Consider the following 21041-nt stretch of genomic DNA (forward strand, 5'->3'; position numbering starts at 1 on the left):
TGAGATAGAGAGAAGGCAAAGTAAATCTCACATTGGATTGATTTTTTTCTCAGTAAAGAAGGTGGTGAAGTCATCTGCTGAGGTCAAATGCCACTTGGGATAGTGAGGTAGCCAAGAGGGTTTGAGATGGTTAGAGTAGATAATGCAATCAGGAGGGAAATGAGGCATCAGAAATTGCCAAGAAACACTGAAGGCTAGGCATCAATTAAGTAATATGATTTTGGTCACAATCAATAGAATTTCACGGCCTTCTGCATCAAAGGTAAAGTGAAAGCAATGTATCAAGCATGGGACAGTCAGATATGACCAGTTCTAGATGGTGAAGACTCAAAAGGGAAAAAAGGCCAAAAGAATGGATGGCAATTTTCAGTTATATAAGTGACCTGTAGATATTTAGTTTAGCAGTGGAATGACTGAAATGACAAATTATGATATCTCAAGGATGGCAAAAAAAATGACGTTGGAACTGGAAAAAAAAGGCAGGAGAGAATTAAAATAGGATTATGGAAATATACTTCATTATGAAAAATAGTGATATTCAATGAAGAGGAAAGTTAAATCACCAGGGTTTGGTCACAGTGAAATTTCAAGATTAAAAGAAGTTTTATGAACTGAAGTATTTGGTCTAGAATTGCACTTCTCTAATTTCATGTCCAAATTAGATCTCCAGCGTCATAACAATATCAATTCGCAGACCTTCCCGCAGTCCTAGTGAATCAGAATTATAGGGGTAGCAACTGAGCGTTTTTATGGTTAAAAAATTCAAAATCAAGTTGGATATTGCTGGTCTAGATGAACTCCAGGTCTAGAATTCTTTCAATACACAATTAATGAAAAAATAATATAAAAAACCCCACCTTCCACACTATTGTAGTCAATAGGAACAAAAACTAGGGAGGGACATTCGGGAGGGCTCTCTCCAGTTGAGATCTGAACTGGGCAGTATTGGGGAGTCAGAAAGTTGGCCTCTGTGGTGCCTTTTCCCCTTTCCATACAGCTTCCCATTCATCCTGGCACCACCCTTCGTTTATGTACTCAGCTCACATTCAGAGCTTTTCATTTGTTGCTGCAATGAACAAAAGCCACCCATATCTACATTAAGTAACAGGGAAGGTTTTAATAATAGAGGTGCCTAATTGAAGTCTAAAAGCAAGTACAGTTTGCCCTTTGGAAGTAGGCCAAAAGTACACTCAATTCTCATATGAGCTCACTTCAAGTGTCTGTTCTGCGCTTTTATCTGTTTTTGTAGATCAACTTCATCTCGCTGCCACATCAGTGTGCTACCTAAACAGGGATGCTGAGAGCTCCTGGGTTTATATATTAGCTACTCCACTATTTGGAGAGAATAACCAATTTTTTTAAAAATAGCTTTTATCTTTGAGAGAAGTTTTAGGTTCACAGCAAAATGGAGAGGAAGATACAGAGATTTCCTGAATACGCCCTGAATAACCAATATTGTATGCTTCCTAATTATAGAAGTCTTCCAAGGTTAGCTGTTTGTGCTTGGGGTCATGGAAATGATCACATACAAAATGATGGCTACACACCCCACTCTGAATAACGGGAACAGCTGTGGGAAGCTAACCTCCAGGGGGCAGCACCCCACAACGGTCCTGTGTCAACAGCTAACACATATAACTACACAACCTAAAATAAGAAAGTAACTGTAGTTTCACTGCAGAGCAACTTGTGTGATGTTGTGTGATTTTCCAGCATATTAGTTATTTCTGTGAAAATACAAGCATATATGATGCACTACTAATAATAACAAAGAAGTTACCACATGTATTCAAACTTACAGTCCTGGCTTGCTTAGTATTTGCAAAATGGTGAACACAACCATTCAGAAGACAGAAAACAGTCAAGGAGACAAAAAACATATCATATAGTTTGTACACTACATTGTATATTAAAAGAAAATGACCTCAGGACTTATTCTAATTTATTTCTCTTTTAGACACAATTTTAGCAGACCTTTGGAAACTCAGAGCAGAATTGGTAGTTGGGTTTGCTGCCATCCGTCAGGATCATGACAACAGTAAGACATAAAAAAGCCAGACACAAAGGAGAAAGAAACATCGTTGGGGACAAAAAGCCTCCCAAACCTCAATAGTATCCAAATACAGCACAACACAATTATTACTATTAATCATTCTTTATTATGTTTAAGTATTCTAAAACATTTTAAATGTATTATCCCATACAATCTTATACTGCAGGCTCTATCATGAGTTCTACCTACAGTTAATGAAAACATAGAGTTTAAGTAACCAAAGAAAGGTCACACCAAGTAACTGCATATACCCAAGATTAGAACCCAGAAAGAATGACTTCAAACACTGTTTTTAACAATTACATTGAGGACATTTATATTGATAATCCAAATTGGACCAAAAAATATATAATATTATGTTTAAAACCATAGATCAAACACAAAACTATACAACTTCTAGAAGATGATATACAAGAAAATCTAGGTGCTGAGTTTGGCAATGACGTTTTAGAGACAACACCAAAAGTGCAGTCCACAAAATAAAAATAAAAAAAGATTTTGATATGCCACATTTCATTAAAATTAAATATTTCTGCTACTAAGTAATAAAATATTTCTCTCCTACAAAAGACACTCTTGAAAGAATGAAAACGCAAGCCACAGAATGGCAGAAAATTTTTTCAAAACTCATATCTGATAAAGCACAGTGAACAAAGAACTGTTAACTCAACAATAAGAAAACAAACAACCCAATTAAAAAATGAGCAAAAGATCCAAACGGTTCCATGTGTAAAACACTGACACCAGTAAATGCTGGCAAGAACATACAGCAGCAAGAACTCTCACTCAACGCTGGGAGAAATCCAAATGGTAGAGTCACTTTGGAAACAGTTTGGTAACTTCATACAAAGCTAAACAGACTCTTTCCACGCAATCGAGCAATTGCAGACCTTGGTATTTACCCAAATGAGCTGAAAACTTATGTCTACACGAAAACTGCACATGAATATTGATAGCAGCTTTATCCGTAATTGCCAAAACACGGAATAGCCATGATGTCTTTCAATAACTGTTAGGTGGATAAACAAACTTTGCTGCATCCATCTGATACAATATTCTACAACAATAAAAAGAAATAGGCTATCAACACATGGAAAGAAATGAAGACTCTTAAATGCATATTGCTAAGAAAAAGAAGCCAATCGGAAAAGGCTATGTAGTGTATGATTCTAACTAAAAGACATTCTGGAAAAGGCAGAATTATGGAGACAGTAGAAACACCCGTGGTTACCAAGGGTTTGGTGCAAGGCAAGGGAGGGATAAAGATAGAACACATGGAATTTTTAGGAAAAAGAAACTATCCTTGTTGACACTAGAAGGGTAGATACATGACATTTGCATTTGGCAAATCCCATACAATTGTACAACACAGTGAACCCTAATGTAAGCTATAGTCTTTAGTTAACAATAATCATAATAAAATTATTATTGAATAATAATAACATTATTACTATTATTATTATATTGGTTCATCAATTATAACATATGTACCACACCAATACAAGATGTTACTAACATCTTGTTAAAAATGCAAGAAATCTTGGAGGGAGAGGGGAAATATGGAAACTCTTGGGACTTTTTGCTCAATTTTCCCTTAAACCTAAAATTGCTCTAAAAACTGAAGTTTAATATTTTAAAAAGGGGGGGAAGGCAAAAGTTATTTGCACGCTCATGTGTTAAATTGTTATTGTGCACTAGCTGTGGAATACCACCAACAAGGTATTGAATAAAGGCACTAAATTTTGAAAATAAGTCGACAATTTCATAACAGAAAGTTTACAGAGTGCTATATTTAAATGTCTCTAATTCTCAAGTTTACATCAATAAAATGGAAATAAAAATAACCCTCATCCCTAATTGGCACCCTATATGTAACAGGGTGCCAAAAATATGTATACAAGTGGACACTTTGGTCAGCATTGCTGAAGCAGTAGTTCGCTGTCATCAGAAGAGTCTGGACGCTGATGGTAACCTCTTTGAGCACCTCTTGTAACTGCAGAAGTCAAACGAGACTTGTACTCATCTTTTGTTTTCGGTGTATATTGAGTATGAGAATTTTAATACAGTTTTCCTTTCCTAAACTGTGCATGCATTTTGTGCATTCCTTCCTTCCTTCCTTCCTTCCGTCCGTCCGTCCGTCCTTCCTTCCTTCCTTCCTTCCTTCCTTCCTTCCTTCCTTCCTTCCTTCCTTTCTTTCTCTATTTTTTTCTTTTTTTTTTGTTTCTCTTGTAGTGGGAGATAAAGTCAGAGAACAACGTCATGATCAAACAATAACATGCTTCTAACAAAAGAGAAGGACGTCAATTCCAATTACAACCATCATATCAAGTTTGTAGAGAAAAAGGCAAAGCACAGCGGGAGTTCAAAGGAAATGATGATAGTGACAAGTCAATTCAGGACTTATTCTGTGTAACGCACTATACTAAGAATAATATACACAATATCTAATTTAACCCTCAAAATAACACCCCACATAAGAATCACCTTATTATCCCTTTGAAAAACCATGAGAAATTTATAAATCAGATTTGTTAATTTTTCTCTGGTTATAGTGTTATATAGTGTTAGTGGATTCAAACTCAGGTCTTCCTAACTTCTGAGCCATAGCCAGTGACTATTATATGAGCAAGCTTGGAAAGTTTACAGCTATGCTCATTTTCACTTCAGTACAGAATAAACGTGCTTCCATTCATTTCCAAGTGATTAATAAATGTGTAAATATCCAACAAGTAAAGGTGGAAGAACAAACTAGAATGAAAATTTAAACATTTATAAAACAGCTACACTGGGATTATATATCAGCCCAACTGCTTTAAAATCAATTTAGACATTTAAAGTCTAGGTATGAATCACTAAATGGTAACAATTGTTAGTTTCCCACATTTGGGATCAGAAGGATTTCTTGTGAGTTTTGACGATTTTGTGGATCCTTTGACTCTATTACAGATACCCTAATTGTCTTTCCTGTAACTCATCTTACACTGTAGAAATAAATTTATCATGTTCTAAATCATCATAGCCAATAATCCTTCACATTCCCCATACCTCTGGACCCCGTCTCTTTGTATCTTCGTCGCTATTGAGACTTTTCTAACGTCCACAAAACCTCTGCTGTTTCTCTGGCATCATTAAATCAGGGATCCAAGGGTTAATGAGGCAGCCCAAATCACACATGGTGGTGGTGAAAAGAACATACTTTTTCTCCTTTGATCTTTACTGTCTCTTGCTTTGAGACCCACCTACAGAACACCAATTTGGTTAGTTATTCTCGAAATACAACGATATTTTTATCATTATTAAATTAACATACAGTCACATAAAAATGCCATGTATGCCATATAGTATCATAAAGTATATAGGATATAACGCCATAATCATTGTGAACCTTCCCCACAAAGTTAATAGCCTGTGCAGTGCAAACATATAAAAACATACACATACAAATACATCTTTACAATAATTTTTATTATAATAATCCAGTGTGTGAAGATACACCACTAAGTTATTTAAGAAGTACTTTACTGGGAGGTCTTTATTTAAGAACTTCAATATTTAGATGGAATCCAAGTTTTCTCTGCTATAAACAATAATTTCATGAGCATACGTGTACATATACTTTTGTAGACTCGCGTTACTGTCTTATTCACGTTGGACTGCTATAATAAAGTACCATAGACTGGGTTGCTTAGAAACAACAGAACGTTATTTCTCAGAGCTCTGGAAACTGGAAATCTGAGATCAGGGTGCCAACAAGGTCAGATTCTGGAGAGGTCTCTCTTCAGGGTTGTAGACTGACTAATGACTCGTCATTGTCCTCACATGGCAGAGAGAGGGTAAGAGAGCTCTCTGAGGTCTCTTCATAAGGGCATTGATCCCATTTTTGAGGGCTCCCCTCTCATTATCTAATTACCTACCAAAGGCTCCACCTCCAAATACCATTACATTGGGAGTTAGGACTTTAACTTATTATTTTGAGGGGGCACACACTTTTTAGAAATTACCACTGGCTATTATTTTTAAGGGTTAGGAAGAAAATAGAATTAATAAGTGCAATATGAGTGGATCTGAGTAAAACCTGAATTGGATGGGGGTTTTTGACCATAAAAATAATTTAAGAAGTACATCAAGGAAAACTGTGATAATAATATAATTAAAAGGTAAATATCACAATGAGAAAATGGTTTTATTATATTTATATATGTGTATAATATTTTTTGCATATATAAGATTCTTATGAACACACAATAAGTCAAATATTTGGTTATAAAAATACATATAATATGAACAAAAATAATGAAAAAAAAGAAATTTAAATCTCCAACATATATTCAAAATATAAATTAAAAAAAAGGTCAACTGTACAGGAAAAAATAAAAAGACATTGAAATTAATCAGTTGATACTTTCTTCACCTATTAAAATAGAAAAGTTAAAAATGATATTATGATATGTTGGCAAGTTTATGGAATAAGAGACTCTCTGATTCTTTACTGATGAAAACGAACTTGGTACTACTTTCTAAATGGCAATTTTGCAATAGTCTTATATAAAAGTCTCAATTCTTTGGTACAGCAATTTTAGTCCACTAGTAATTTATCCCCCCAAATAATTAAAGACATATTCAAAAATTTACCTAATGGGGTAAAGGCAGAAATGCACTGTGGTAAACTTGTGATTTACACATTTTCTTTAGGGGATATGAAGAAAAGATTCCTAGTTATCATTTTGGTATCAATCATGGTGGACAAATCCTCCTTAACTCAATGGTAAACTTCACGGAGATTATGACAGAGTTGGACACAGAAATACCCAACCTAAATCTATCTGGGAGAAGAGTCACCTTGAAAAAGTAAGGACATCGTGAGGGATTCTGGAAAAGGAAGCTTCTCAGGATGAATGTTGATGATTTCCCTTTTACGGACAGTCTCAGCCATTTTGATTTCTAATTATAATAAAAGTTCAATGAGGGCAGAAAACCATATATGAAAGGGACACTTTAAACAATGAATAGCTAATGCCAATAGATTTAACTTTATAGAGCCAGGCAAGGTTTGATTAGTCCTTAATGCATGACATTCTCCTTCTAGGAATTAATCGTCTATTGAAGGTGTGAGGCAGAATAAGCAAATTTGCGTTTTTCTAATTCGTATTTAATTGCATGATAATATCACCACATGGCTAACATCTAAAAACCCACAAACTCAGAAACAGAGTTTCTATTAGGTTTTAACTATTTTATTTCAAATTAATTCCATGCCTAAGCAAATAATAAAAAGCTTTTAATTCACAAATGTTTGCCAAACCATTAAATTATTTGATATTCTTTGTCTCATTCAACACATAATATTTATAGTGTGTTGTGCACACTTTAAACAACTTGCAATTAAATTATTGTTACTAGACTAAACAAATTATTTTGACTCACAGTTAATCCTTAAATTATTAAACACTTTGTTTCTAAATTGTACATATAATTTATAATTAAATATATTTGAAGAAATCAAAGTCATGGCAAACAGAATACTGTCAATATTTCTAATAGGCTCTTTTCTTTCCTACACATATTCCTCAAAGATAAATGGCTCTAGCATAATTTGTATTCTCTACTTTAACAATTCAGAATCTTGCTTAAATAAACCAAAGTCATATAGGTAAATGAGTTGTCAAGTGTTAATTAATAATTGAAGGAAAAATTTAAAGCGATTTTTTTCTTAAATTAAACTCTCTTTTTAAACAAGTACAGCATAAAATATTCCACATGAACTATTCTTTTCATGCAGTATTGACATGTATGGTTACATGGTTTATGAACTGCATAAAGTGACAGGACCCAAATGGGCCCTTAGGGGCTGACATTCACCAAAACCTCTGCCAGCTGGGCCATGTGAGAGATACTGCACCTACCCTGGGGTGAAATTTAGGAAATGAGCCACGTGTGCTAGAGTTGGTCCTCATTTCATGCATTTCTGTGCTTTACAGAAAAATTGTAATACTACATAGAATTTTTGTCCCTGAGCCACTTTGAGAATAAGTTGCCAGCTGGATGGATATACTATCCCTTCCTAATATTTTAGTGTCTATTCCCTACCAACAGGGACATTCTCCTACATAACCACTATCTTAGCAGAAAATGACCATGCATACTCGGCTACGAACAAATCCTCAAACTCAAGCTTCACGAAATGTCCCAAAACGTCCAGAATTGCACATTGTCTTTAGTTGTCGAGTCTTTTTTGTCTCTTTCAATCTGGGACAGTTTCTCAGCCGATCCTGGTCTGCAGTGACCTTCACAGTTTAGAATATTCCAGCAATTCAACTCTGTAGAGTGTCTCCCAATTTAGTCTGTCTGATGTACCTCACATTTACAGTCAGGTTAATAGTATTAGGAACACGAGAGGGAATGATGTGTTCCTTCCTGTTGTTGCAGCCTCCAAGGTGACGTACGATTCATATTTGGCTCATGGCTGATGATTTCACTTTGTTTATTTAAGGTGATGTCTGTGAGACTTCTCCAATGTAAACTGTTGTCTTCTATTTGTAATTTACACGTCCTTGCTGAGGAGGTTGAAGTTATATAAACAGCCATTCCTTTACCAGGGTTTGTTTTATTTTTCATAGATACAGAACCGAGGTCCATATCCCATTTTATTCAATGGGCTATAGCCCACTGCTATGATTACTTATTTTGGTGTCATCTTGACCCAGTGGTGACCAGGTGGACCCTCCATAAGCTGCATCCTGTGCACTTTTACAGAGTCCCCATTCTTCTTCGAGCTCCTCCATGTTTCTGACACAATGACATACTGCAAGTTAATCTTAGAATTTTCCTGCCTTGACCCTTATTTAAAAGGTGTGGATGCTAGATGCCCTCATTGCTGTGGAAATGTCACTGCTCCCGGGCTCTCTCAGTAGAGAGAGTTAGGGAATATTTCTATATCCATTTATAGAGGTTGAAACATTTACATCACTACCTTCATGTCCAATCCAAAGTTACAAGGGTAATTCTAGTTTATTTTTCCGGTTTATTATCTTTGACAGCCTTTTTCATGACCTGCCTGTATTTAACAATCTCCCATCGCTACCACCATTGCCTTCCTCGGAATAGCCCCCTTCAGCTCATTAGAGTTCTGAGAATCTCTGCAGGGCCACCATTCTCATGGAGACACCAGCTCATGACAACCCACACCAGGCCAACCCCCTACAGGAACACCTCACCGACAGGGCTCAGACTCTGAAAACCAGGGCCAAGCCACTTCTCCCGTGTGACCCTGCTTCATGGCTCTCAGCCCTGAGAGGCCAGCGAGGGTGTCTCCTGCAGGGCTGCCCTCCCCACCTTCATGGAGCTCTGATGCCCAGGGCCAGTGTGTTCCTTCTCATGAACTTCTGGCTTGCCCTTTTCACCCTACCACCACAGGTCCTTCCCACTGCTCCCAGCATGGGTGCTAACCTCTTGTGCAAACTAACAGCTTTAGGACTGAACTGTTCAGAACTAGGAGGAAAGGGAAAAGTGAGGCATGGGAAGCATGTGTTTAAGTTAGGTGCAGAGGGCCGCGTTAATTACATTCTTCACTTTAGGGTGTATCATCGTTCATGGTCGAAGCAAAGCCCAAATCTCATTTTATTTATTTTTAATGTGTTTCATCATTCATTTTATGTCTTAATTTGTTTTTACTTTATTGTGTTGATGGTTACATTTAAATTGAATTTCAAATTATGTATTTCCTCTGTTTCTTTTTATTTTTTATTTGTTCCATTTTTTTCCTGTGGCTTTTAAAAATACTGAGTTCTATATTTTAATTAGTTGATAATTAAAATTTTAAATGTTTTTAATACTCAATTTTCCCACTATTGGCTTGGAAAGTTACCATTTTATTTTATTTTCTCATAGTGATTCTTAAAATTATACAATATGTGTGTATCGAAGTATAAAGTTAACATCTTACCCTTCCTTCCATAGACTACTTTAGAATGTTTTGATCCTCCCTCCAAATTCATCTGTTATTTCCCTTTACTTTAATTCTATCCATGTAACCTCTTAAAATACTAGTTATTATTATATTATCAACATTGCTCTTATACCAAAAAGCAAAATCTAAATCTACCATTTAGATTTACCTTTATATGTTAATTGCTTTTTGTGCTTCTTGCATCTCATATTGGGTTAGGGGATGAGTTTTCTTTGTCCTGTCATGTGTTATTTAGACATTCCTTTAGTTCAGGTCTGTTACAAAGGGTTGTTTTGGGATCATTTGCCTTCCTTTCATGAAGGTCTGTTTATACACAGAATCTATGCTGCCATCATTTTCTCATAGAGCACTTAAGATATAACACTTTTCATTTGTGATGTTTAGAAGTTGGCTGTGCTGTTTGCATTGTCATTCTTATGTGAGCAGTCCAACTTTTCCTCTCAGGCTGCTTTATGACTTTTTATGTGCCTTTCATGTTCTATAATTTCAGATGGATCCAATCTGTGGATGAGTATCCGTATGTCTAGATGTAGATTTTTTTTTCCTGCTTGGTATAAAATGTTGAGACAATGATTTCGATAATATTTAATAGTCATTTCTGTTAAAACAAAAAAGTAGGAATAAAATGCAATTTATTTACTTGGTAAAAAATTTCTACCTATCCCCTAAACAAAAATTTTTAAAAACCACGGTAAAGATCACGTCAATGAAGAACGTTGGAAGCATTTTTTAGGTCAGCCAAAAGACCAGGACATCTACTATCACCACATCTAATTTGCATTATTTTGCAATTCCTGTACCATGTGATAAATCAAGAGAGGGAAAAGAATTATTAAAATTAGAAAGATGGGAAAATTGCCATATTTTCCTTCAACATAATTGTCCTTGCTGAAAACCAAAAGAATCTACAGGCAGTCTGTTGGAATTAAGTGATCATAAAATTCATAGATTCATGACCAATTTACAAAATAATAGGTTTCTTACACATCATTAAAAGCCATCAGACAAAATATAATAAAATTTATACTATTTATAATGGCAACAACAAAAATAACTGAGAAATAAATCTAATAAAATAGTGTGAAGCACTTGGGGAAAATGTGAAATTTTATCCTTAAAATTTTTATGTAAGATTAAAAGGCTAAAAGAAATTTTCATAGATTATTCATATGAAGAAAAATTTTAAAAATAGAATTTCATTTTCAAATATCAAGAAAAATTCTAACTAGTAATAATTAAAATGGTACAATTTCCTTACAGATATACATAAATTTATCACTAGACTAGAATACAGAACTCAGAAATAAACAACAAATCGGCATTAAATTGTATATTCACTAGGAAAAGTAATTAGATCCCTGCCTCTGGCCACATGAAAATAAATTATAGTTAAATCAAAATTATAAAAACATGAAAAGCAACACAAAAATTTTGAAGAAAATGTTTTCATGTGTTTGCATAGGAGAGAATAGGGAAGGCTTTTTATGGTTTTGTATGAAGTATAGGATAATATTCCTGAACGAGACACAACATACGCGATAAAGACATCTTTCATTTAAAATCTATTCTGTACAATTAATGACCAAAGCCACTAAAACAAATTTAAAAGATGATTCTCTTTGGGGGGAAAATATTGATTTAATGACAATAATTGACAAAGAATTAATCTCAATGTGAAAACCTCTTACAAATAAATGAGAAAAATACAAATATACCAACATAATGAAAGAGTAGAAGATGTGAACTGAGAGAGCACACAAGAACTCAGGCCAGCTAAACATACAGCTGCTTCCCCTTATTCGTAATCAGGTGAGCGAGGATCTTGGTTCTGAAACTAGACTTCCTAAGTCTTCCAAAGATGCTCAGCTACTTACTAGTTATGTATCTTTGGGCAAGTTGTTTCCATTTCTCAGGGTCCATTTCATCCAAAAGGAGCATGCTAATACCACTGCACTGACGTATTTAAGGTGAGAACTAAATGTTTTAGCACATGCAAAAGACTAGAACAACACTGGCACAAAGTGTCAGCTCCAGTACTGGTGCTAATCGTGAAGCTGCCAGGGAGATCCTTAGATGGAAGCAACAGGAACGAAGTCTTGACAAACATAAAGTATGCAGTCAACCAAAAGTGTTTTGAGTAGAACACAACATTTTGGGAAGGATGGAAAACTAGTTTGAAGGAACAATATTCCAGGAAAAGAAAAGAAACACTATCAAAGCTACATATAAAATAAATAATTCATTTGAAATTTGAAAATATAAAACTTATACATTGTGTTGGATTGTGGCTATATGTTAAACATGTCAAAGCATGTTGGGGGTGGATACGTACCAACTTCAGGATAGCAGTTAGCTCTGAGAAGGACTAGATGTGAATGGGTTCGTGAAGGAAATTCACTGGTGTATGTAGCACTGTATTTCTTTAAAAAATAAAAATGAAAGGACCTGTGGTAAATAAGTCAAAACGTCAACATTCGTTAAATCCAGTAGATGGAAACACAAAAGTCTATTATCCATTGAAATATTCTCTGCGTGTTTTAAATATTTCATAATTTCAAAAATATTAAATGGGTTGAAGGCAGAGCATTTTATATGCCTGTCAGAAATATCCTTGCTTTATTTATAGTTATTTATGTACATATTTTGACTCTACTACTAAATAAAATCCCTCGACAACAGGAGCAATTTCTTTTTTAAATTTTATCCCTTAGCTATGAACACAGTGTTTGATGCATAACAGGGATGCAATAAAAGTTTGATGAATGAATGAGTGAATGTTTTACTGGGCACTCTGGCATTTTAAATTTTCAGTACAGACATCTGTAAATAATTCACAGAAACACCTACAAAAGGCCTTATTTATTCTAAATATAGGAAACAACCGAATGAATATTTTTAATTATTAAATTTCTACTTATAATATTGGAAGGAAAATAATTGTATATCCTAAACAGAGTTCCCATGTTTACTTGTTACTTGCTTTTTATTTTAAAAGAAAAACTAAAGGGGTTTTTTTGCATTTATTCATTAAACTTTGTATCATACTTTGTAACTTTCTGACTCTTATAAAATCACTCCTAGTATTATAGATAAATGCTCAGAATTCTTCAACCCTAACTGAATGTCCAAGGGTAATCAAAGGGAAATAAATTGAAGGCTGCCAACAATAAAAGGGTTTTTAATTCTTTAGTGAATAATTTATGTTTTCCTCTTTAAAAAAAGCACACAAAAAAAGTAGCATTTACCCCCCTCAGGATGAGGTAGTTAATATTTGTTGCTCAAAAATATTTGCTCATTATTTAACTCCACTATCTGTATATTCGGGCCTTTTTTGTTGTTGTTTTGCTCTCATGATAGAATCATGAAAAACAATCAAAAAGAGAAAGATTTTCCAAAATGAACCAGAGCAGTAGCAAGAGCTACTCTTAGAAAAGAGACCTCTCTCTCTCTCTCTCTCCCTCTTTCTCTCCCTCCCTCTTCCTCTCTCTATCCCTCTCCCTCTCCCTCTACAACTTGACCTGACCTGAAGATTTGTTTGAGGAATAAGGATCTAAGATAATTCCTATTTTTCTTCAGGGTGTGTGTTCTCTTTCAAGTCAAAATGTGTGAAATAATCATTTTAGAACTAAACATTTTGAACACAATCTTATTTGGTCTTTTAATTTCTTCTATATGCTTATATGAACCAACTTCTTTCTTTCTTTTTCCTTCTTTCACTTGTTCGGCCACAATGTGTAGAAACCCTGCATATTTGTACATAATTTCTGTTAATATTCTCCTTCATTTACTTTAATGTTACCTAACTTATGATATTTCTTACTCAAAAAAATAACCAGCATCATTAAAAATACTACATTTAAGTAACACACTGTTACAGGTAATCCTATATAATTTTTTGTTGTTGATGAAAGAATAATATATGGGCACTACCATTAGAAAAAGCAAAACTGGATCTCAGTATTTGAGTAAATCTATAGGAAAAAATTCAAAGAAAGAATAAAAGATTAATCTTACAAAGAGTAGATTGTGCATGAAATTTTTGTGTGTTCTTTTGACAATAAGTTCCCAATTGTCAAAGGCACAACTGAATTCAGAAAAGGCGTATGGAAAAAATTCCTTTTGTTTCTAATTCATTGTGTTCCTAATTTAATCATATAACTTATGGTCAGCTAGTTAAAATGATCCGTAGACTTATTTTTCTTACATAGTCTCGTTTATACCTTTACTTATTGAATGAGTGATATATGTATATTTACATATATTTAGCACATATGATGCGTCAGTCACTGTTAGATGCTGGAATAGGAAGAGCTTATCCTTGCCTCTACTTCAAAGAAGGGACAAATAACAGGACCTAAGACTATAAAACCTGGAAGAGGGAAAGGACTGTGTGTATTTTCTTCCTACTATGTATCGAGTGCCTACTACAGTGCCTGGTGCATAGATATCAAGAAATACTTGGTGCATAAATGAATTTAAAAAAGAAAATAGCCAGTAAAAGACCAAAGCACTAGGAGTAGTGACAAGAGAGTGACTAATTCTGTCTGTGGTTGTCAAGCAGTAATATTAAGCCATGAGTGAGTTTGATCTCATAACGCTGTTTGAGAAGACAGCATTTTCCTTTGGGGAAAATGTCTGCCATCTGTACCACGTGGTTCTTCTATCACATGTACCAATCATAGGGGCTTGACAGCCCTTTATACACACACGCAGCCACCCACAGATGGGCACTTGTCCCAAGATCAGGTAATCAAACCCACTTTGGCAAATTCTTTCCACAGAAGGCAAGTGAAACTGACGTTTTAATAAAAACAAACTGATATTTTGACTTACAGAAATTTTGGTTTTGATAAACTGAACTGGAGATATCTTAGCAGAGGAAAGATGTGTCAGCCTCACTGGAAATTCTAACAAGCCAGTTCATTCTCCCTATTTGATACGGTCTCATAAAAAGGTTTAAGGTCAGAACCTTGTAATAAAACCTAATGAAGCAATTTATGGGTTAAAAGCCCCTTTGCATCTCATGCCGTCCTTGAAAGTCCCTACAAAGTAGTTCTAACGTCTCTCGAAGATACCGTCTCTCGTTTCCTTCCAAGTGCCCTTGGTCTAAGCTATGGGAAGAGTTCCACTAACAACCTGCCTTTAGATTGTACTTCAAATTCCATCTCTTTAGCACAACCAGGTTCCCAAAATACAACATTTATGAAGTCGTTTAATGACTACTCACTGATGATAGGTAAAATCGAAATGCTTTAGAATGAGCATCATCTCCTAAATTCTTGCTATAAAATGCAAGTTCCAGTTTTATATCCCAGGTATCAGCGAAATCATACAGTTCTCGACTTTTTCTGTCTGACTTATTTCACTCAGCATGATAATTCAAGATCCATCCATGTTGTTACAAATGGCACTGTTTCATCTTTTCTTATGGCCGAATAGTATTCCATTGTGTATATATGCCATATCTTCTTTATCCAATCATTCAACAAAAGAACAAGACAAAGAAAGAAACAAAAACTCATACACACAGACAATAGTTTAGTGGTTACCAGAGGGTAAAGGGGGAGGAGGGTGGAAGATGAGGGTAAAGAAGAATAAAAATATATGGTGATGGAAGGAGAACTCACTCTGGGTGGTGAGCACACAATGTGATATATAGATGACGTATTACAGAATTGTACACTTGAAACCTATGTAACTTTACTAATAGTCACCCCAATAAATTATAATTTAAAAAAGAAGGCACATAACAAAATGCAAGTTCCATATATTCTGAATTATTTGAATTTTCACAAGCATGTCATGTTTCCAATCATTTAACTTTTCTACACGTCAATAGATTGTATTTGCTCTGCCTAGAACACTTTAATAATATGTGTCACAGGACAGTGGAATAATTTGTTTACACGTTGAACTACCATATTGGATTGGACAGCTTGAGGCAAGCACAGGAAGCCACCTCTTAACACCTGAACATAAGGCAATGCCCAGCAAACACGAAATGCTTTGTACGTGTTCACTGATTGTGGTTCATTCTCCACCCTAAGATTCAGAGAGGTCAGGTGACTTATTCAAGGCTCCATCACTGAAGAGACCAATATCAGCACACAAGCCTTCTGATTCCTCATTGAAATGTCTTTGAGTATTCATACCTCACTTCCCAAACACCCGCAGCCCTGAGGAAAGCCACAGAAACCAGTGCAGAGAGAATAGGAGCCGCCTCCTGGCAGTTTCACAGATGGAAGCCCTCTGTCACCGGAGTTCTGGTATAGGGAAGGATGAAGAAGGAAAATGACCCAACTCATAGCTCTCCATATCGTCAGTTTCTGTCTAGCACTTACATCAGTAAAGTTTACGTTACTTATGAACAGGTAAAGGTGAACTGGATTTCTTTCTAATCAGCCTTTAATGTCGCAGACGAACACTACTAACCCAGCCTGTGACACTAACCTCATCCCGGCACCAGCAACAACCCTCTTTTCTTTCTTCATTGCATCTTTTTCTTCTTATAAACAGGGGTTTGGGGGTCTTAACAACTTCATCCATATGTCCTATGCGATATCTGAATGCTAACGTTTTTTGCTAAATTTCTTGCTTTCATTAATTGCCAGTAAAATGACCTGGATTTACTTTACGTCGTAGCACATTCCAACTATCTGCAGATTCTTTGGATCAGGATATCTTGGTCTTTTGGCCTCTGTCGGATTTCTTTTTGTTTTTGGCCACTTGCTGTGAAGTTTTGTGTCTACACCGTTTTTCTTGGATGCTAGTTACCCTATTATCATTCTCAATTCAAACACAAAAAAATAAACAATCTTGCAAAGACTAACTAAAAATTACCTGAGTTTTAATTGCGTAACAATTCCTGAACTCTGAAAATGAAAATATATGCAATCTATTATTTGACAGCAAAATGACTGATGAAGGCCTTTATACCACTAATCCTAAATTTAAACATTTTAGGAAATTTTGGCATCTTATCGCGACGTGATGGTAGAGTTATTAACAGAATCCAGTGCATGTTATGGCACAGAAGAACATAGTTCACTAGAGAAATGTACAGGAAACGGGGCTGCCTTGGGGAAACTGTACGGACGATCCTTTGTTATGTCTGTATTCCTGATGCTCTGGCATTTGGGGTCTTGAGCCTGGAGAGACTGCCAATCTAAGAGCTGGTTCATTCCTGCAGACAGCAAATATTCCCAGCCAGAGCTCCTTTGATACACACACCGACCAATCCCAAGCCCCCATCCCAACATGCTCTTTTATCAGACTTTCACAGACTTTCACAGGCTACCCATCTTCTCCCCTGCAAATCACCCGAGGGCCAGTTACCGGCCAACTGGAGGCCATCCCTCCAGCCCAAAGACCACTGAAATCATTCAATCTATCCACCCCTAAACTCACTCAGCAAATCTGCCCACTTTGACTCTTGCCCATTCGTTCCCAAAACACCCCACAAAGGCTCTTGGCTGAGTTCTCTGCTCTTGTCCCTCTGATTCCTGGCCATCCCTGGTCCTGCCCCATGTGGCCCTGCGTGGCGAGCCCTGCCTCCTGTTTGCAAGGATGTGCGAGTCGAAACATATTCCTTCATTACAATCACGCCTGTGTCTCTATGTCTTACCATACCTGCTTGAAACGAATCTTGGGTTTTACACAGAGAGGTTTATTAAAATAAACCTGAGATATTTCAGAAGTCTTCTGACAGCTGTGAGGTGGTATCTCACTGTGGTTTTGATTGGCATTTCCCTGACGATTAGTGATGCTAAGCATTTTTTCATATACCTGTTAGCCATTTGCGTATCTCTTTGGAGCGAAGTCTATTCATGTCTTTGGCCCATTTTTATTGGGTTATTAGTGTTTTTGTTATCGAATTGTAATATATATATATAAATATATTTGAGCCTGTATCAGATATGTGGTTTGCAAATATTTTCTCCTATTCTGTCGGTTGTCTTTTCACCCTTTTGTTTCTTTCCCTTGCTGTGAAGAAGCTTTTGAGTTTGATAATAGCTTTTTTTAGCTTGATATAGGCTTGGAGGAAAACTGTTTATTTGTTTGCTTGTTTGTTTGTTTGTTTCTTTAAGTAGGGAAGACTATTTTTGCGATCCTGCCAACTCTGCGTATCCCAACAACACTCTCTGCCTCAGAGCTCTCCGGCCAGTATGCCACAGCAGGAAAGTTTGCACAGGTGCTAAAATGCCACGGTGCCAATCCCCTCAGGTGCCAATCCCCAAATAGGACCAGCGGTGACAGAACAACCAGTAAGTCACCACTGTCTCAGGTACACTCTTCTGTGAGTGTACCTGTTATATACAAATACCATCATTCTATGTACACCTTTTGTGAAAAGGATAAAGAAAGAGGCCTTTGGGGAGAACAGTCTTTGGGAGAAGAAAGTGGTTGTTTAGCCTGAATATGCTTCTGTCAATAGTTTCACACTGATGAACAATTGCCTTGAGAAAAATAATATTTCATCAGTTAATAGAAGACCCAGGTCTTCATATTAAAATTGATGCAATATTGAGATTTTATCAGATATTTACTACACATATCCCAACCTCAAGACAACTGTCAGTTCATAAACAGATATGATAAAATATTTGTTGTGATCACAAGTGAAAAGAATCAAAGAACTTTTACTTCTTTAGTATTACATGGCTTCACTGGCTACATACATTGTAGCAACTTGATAGAGTCATATTAGCCTTTATAGCTAAAGTTGCTTGGAAATGAGAGAGAGAGAGAGAGTTATTCTTCTCCGACCCAGCTGTTTTTTCATCCAAAAACACCATACTATAAATCCCCCTAGTGTGGAGTACAATGCTCACCCAGAATAAACATCGGGTACCTGGAGATAGGAACCAAATAACTCATAAGCTGGGTTTAGCTGTCAAGTTTTGATTTCAGAGACATGCTAAAATGCATTCTATGAGATTCAGGTTAACCAAAAAGATTACCCAGTGGTTCTTGGATGCTGAAATAAACATATAATAGGCTAGACAGAAATTGTCAGCCTGTCATTATAACACTGGCTGTTAACAACCACAATTAAGGCAGACTGCATATCAATTATTATTTGTCTGGAATTTCAACTTCCCTAAGCATAAAAGGAAGTGAGGCAGCCTGCATCGCTCTTTCCCCTCTTCAGCTAATTAGTGCTGCTTTTAATGGCTTCATCTGCCCAGGATCAATTGTCTAATAGGCAGTGCTCTGTCAGTTAGTAAGGTAGGAACTGTAGGATGTGATTACGTCTGCCTCCAGAATAGTGCTTCAAAGTACACTAAAATAATCATGTGACAGGATAAATAGACTAGTAGTCCCAAGCAGCAGTTTTTGTCTAATTCTTGTACTGTGTTCCAGTAATATTTAAAGGAAAAATCACAAAGGGAAAAATTTTGAGAAAGAAAGGAATGGAGATTTAAACACAAACACAAGACTCTACACTCATACACGTATGTGCATACACACACACACACACACACACACACACACACAGTCTCTAAAAACCTCAGTTGAGAAAGGAGCCAGCAGCAATTTTATAAACCGGTATTTAATGAGTATTACCAGAGGGAATGCGGATGCGATGATGTATCCTATTTTCCAAAAATGCTTTTTGTAAAGTAAACTCTCCTGTGATTGTGCTGATTGTAACTTAAACTGTGTTTATTTTCCAGTCTCAAAATACAGTGCAGTGAAGCAATGGGTATTGATGTTATTTATTTGTACTCAATTGGCTTCTAGCATCTATTATAAGACTTACAACTTTGATTTGAGTAAATGTGCTAAACAATAGATTGCCTTGGAAAGACGTATCTGCAAATACTAATTCGTACTGCGCTGCCTAAGCTGATGCAGGCTGGGCTCATACAATGCACTGAGACAATGGAATGCAAGACAGAGAGCCGTCATCCTCCTGAGAGGCAGCGTGTGCGCTGGTTAAGGTCATGGGCTCAGGACTCATATGCCTGAACTTACATCCCAGCGTCACTACTTCTTATCGGCTTGCATAACTAGGACAAGTTACTTTACTTCTCTGGGTCTCATCTGCCTCATCTGTAAAATGGGGATGATAAAATGGAATTTGCATGAAGTGAAATGAATGACTCAGGAGCACAGAGCACAGTCTGGCACAAAGGAAGCATTATAGAAAGTTTAGCTATTACTAGGGTTATTAAAAAATAGTTCAACTTGATTAGTGTGTGGGACACAGACACTGACAGAGGTGTTGTCTAAGCCATTAATGCCCATGAGTCTCCCTGTCTGCAGCTTATCAACAACGCAAGAAGTGTCAGATCAACTCGAAACATTTTACAGTTTGAAATATGCCAATTCTCTAATGTTTTCAAAGTGTTATCCCTGGACCAGAAGGGCATTAGTGGGAGCTCCTTTATATGCAAATTGTCAAGCCCCACCCAGATCCTACTGCATCAGAAACTTCCAGGGGGGAGGTCAGCAGTCTGATTCTGCTGCACACTAATGTTCTAGAACTACTGGGTAGTGAACCCTAAACTCCAGAGGGGTTCCTCCTTACTAAGAGACTGAGGAATTCTAAACCGCTGGAAAGAAAGGCTTGTTATCAACTGAATACTACAGCATTGCACAAAACAACTCAGATCTAACCCTGAATCCATGTTAGTGTCACATGTTTTTAAAATTCTAAAAATATCGAAAGTTATTAACTAAAACCTTAGCTGTAGTTTGAAAACACGAACAACATCATGTAGACAAAAAAAAAAAATCTAGGGAAAAGGGAAGAACTAATTAATTATGAAGATGTAAGACATTAAAGCTCTGAATCAAATACTTTTTCTTTCTACCTTAGAGCTTCCATAGGCCATGATGGACCACGTACATTGGTTTAAATAATTCTTTGGACCAAGATTTTCCTTTTAGTCATTTTAGTTAGCTAACGAATCCATTACTTATGAAACTCAGAACCTGCGTTTTCTCAAGCTTTGTGAAAACGTTTCCCATGTCTCTTGGAATGGTATGATACGATGTAGAAATGCCTGTGGCAAC

The sequence above is a fragment of the Rhinolophus hipposideros genome (assembly GCF_964194185.1).
Source record: "Rhinolophus hipposideros genome assembly, chromosome: 13".
NCBI classification, from domain to species: domain Eukaryota; kingdom Metazoa; phylum Chordata; class Mammalia; order Chiroptera; family Rhinolophidae; genus Rhinolophus; species Rhinolophus hipposideros.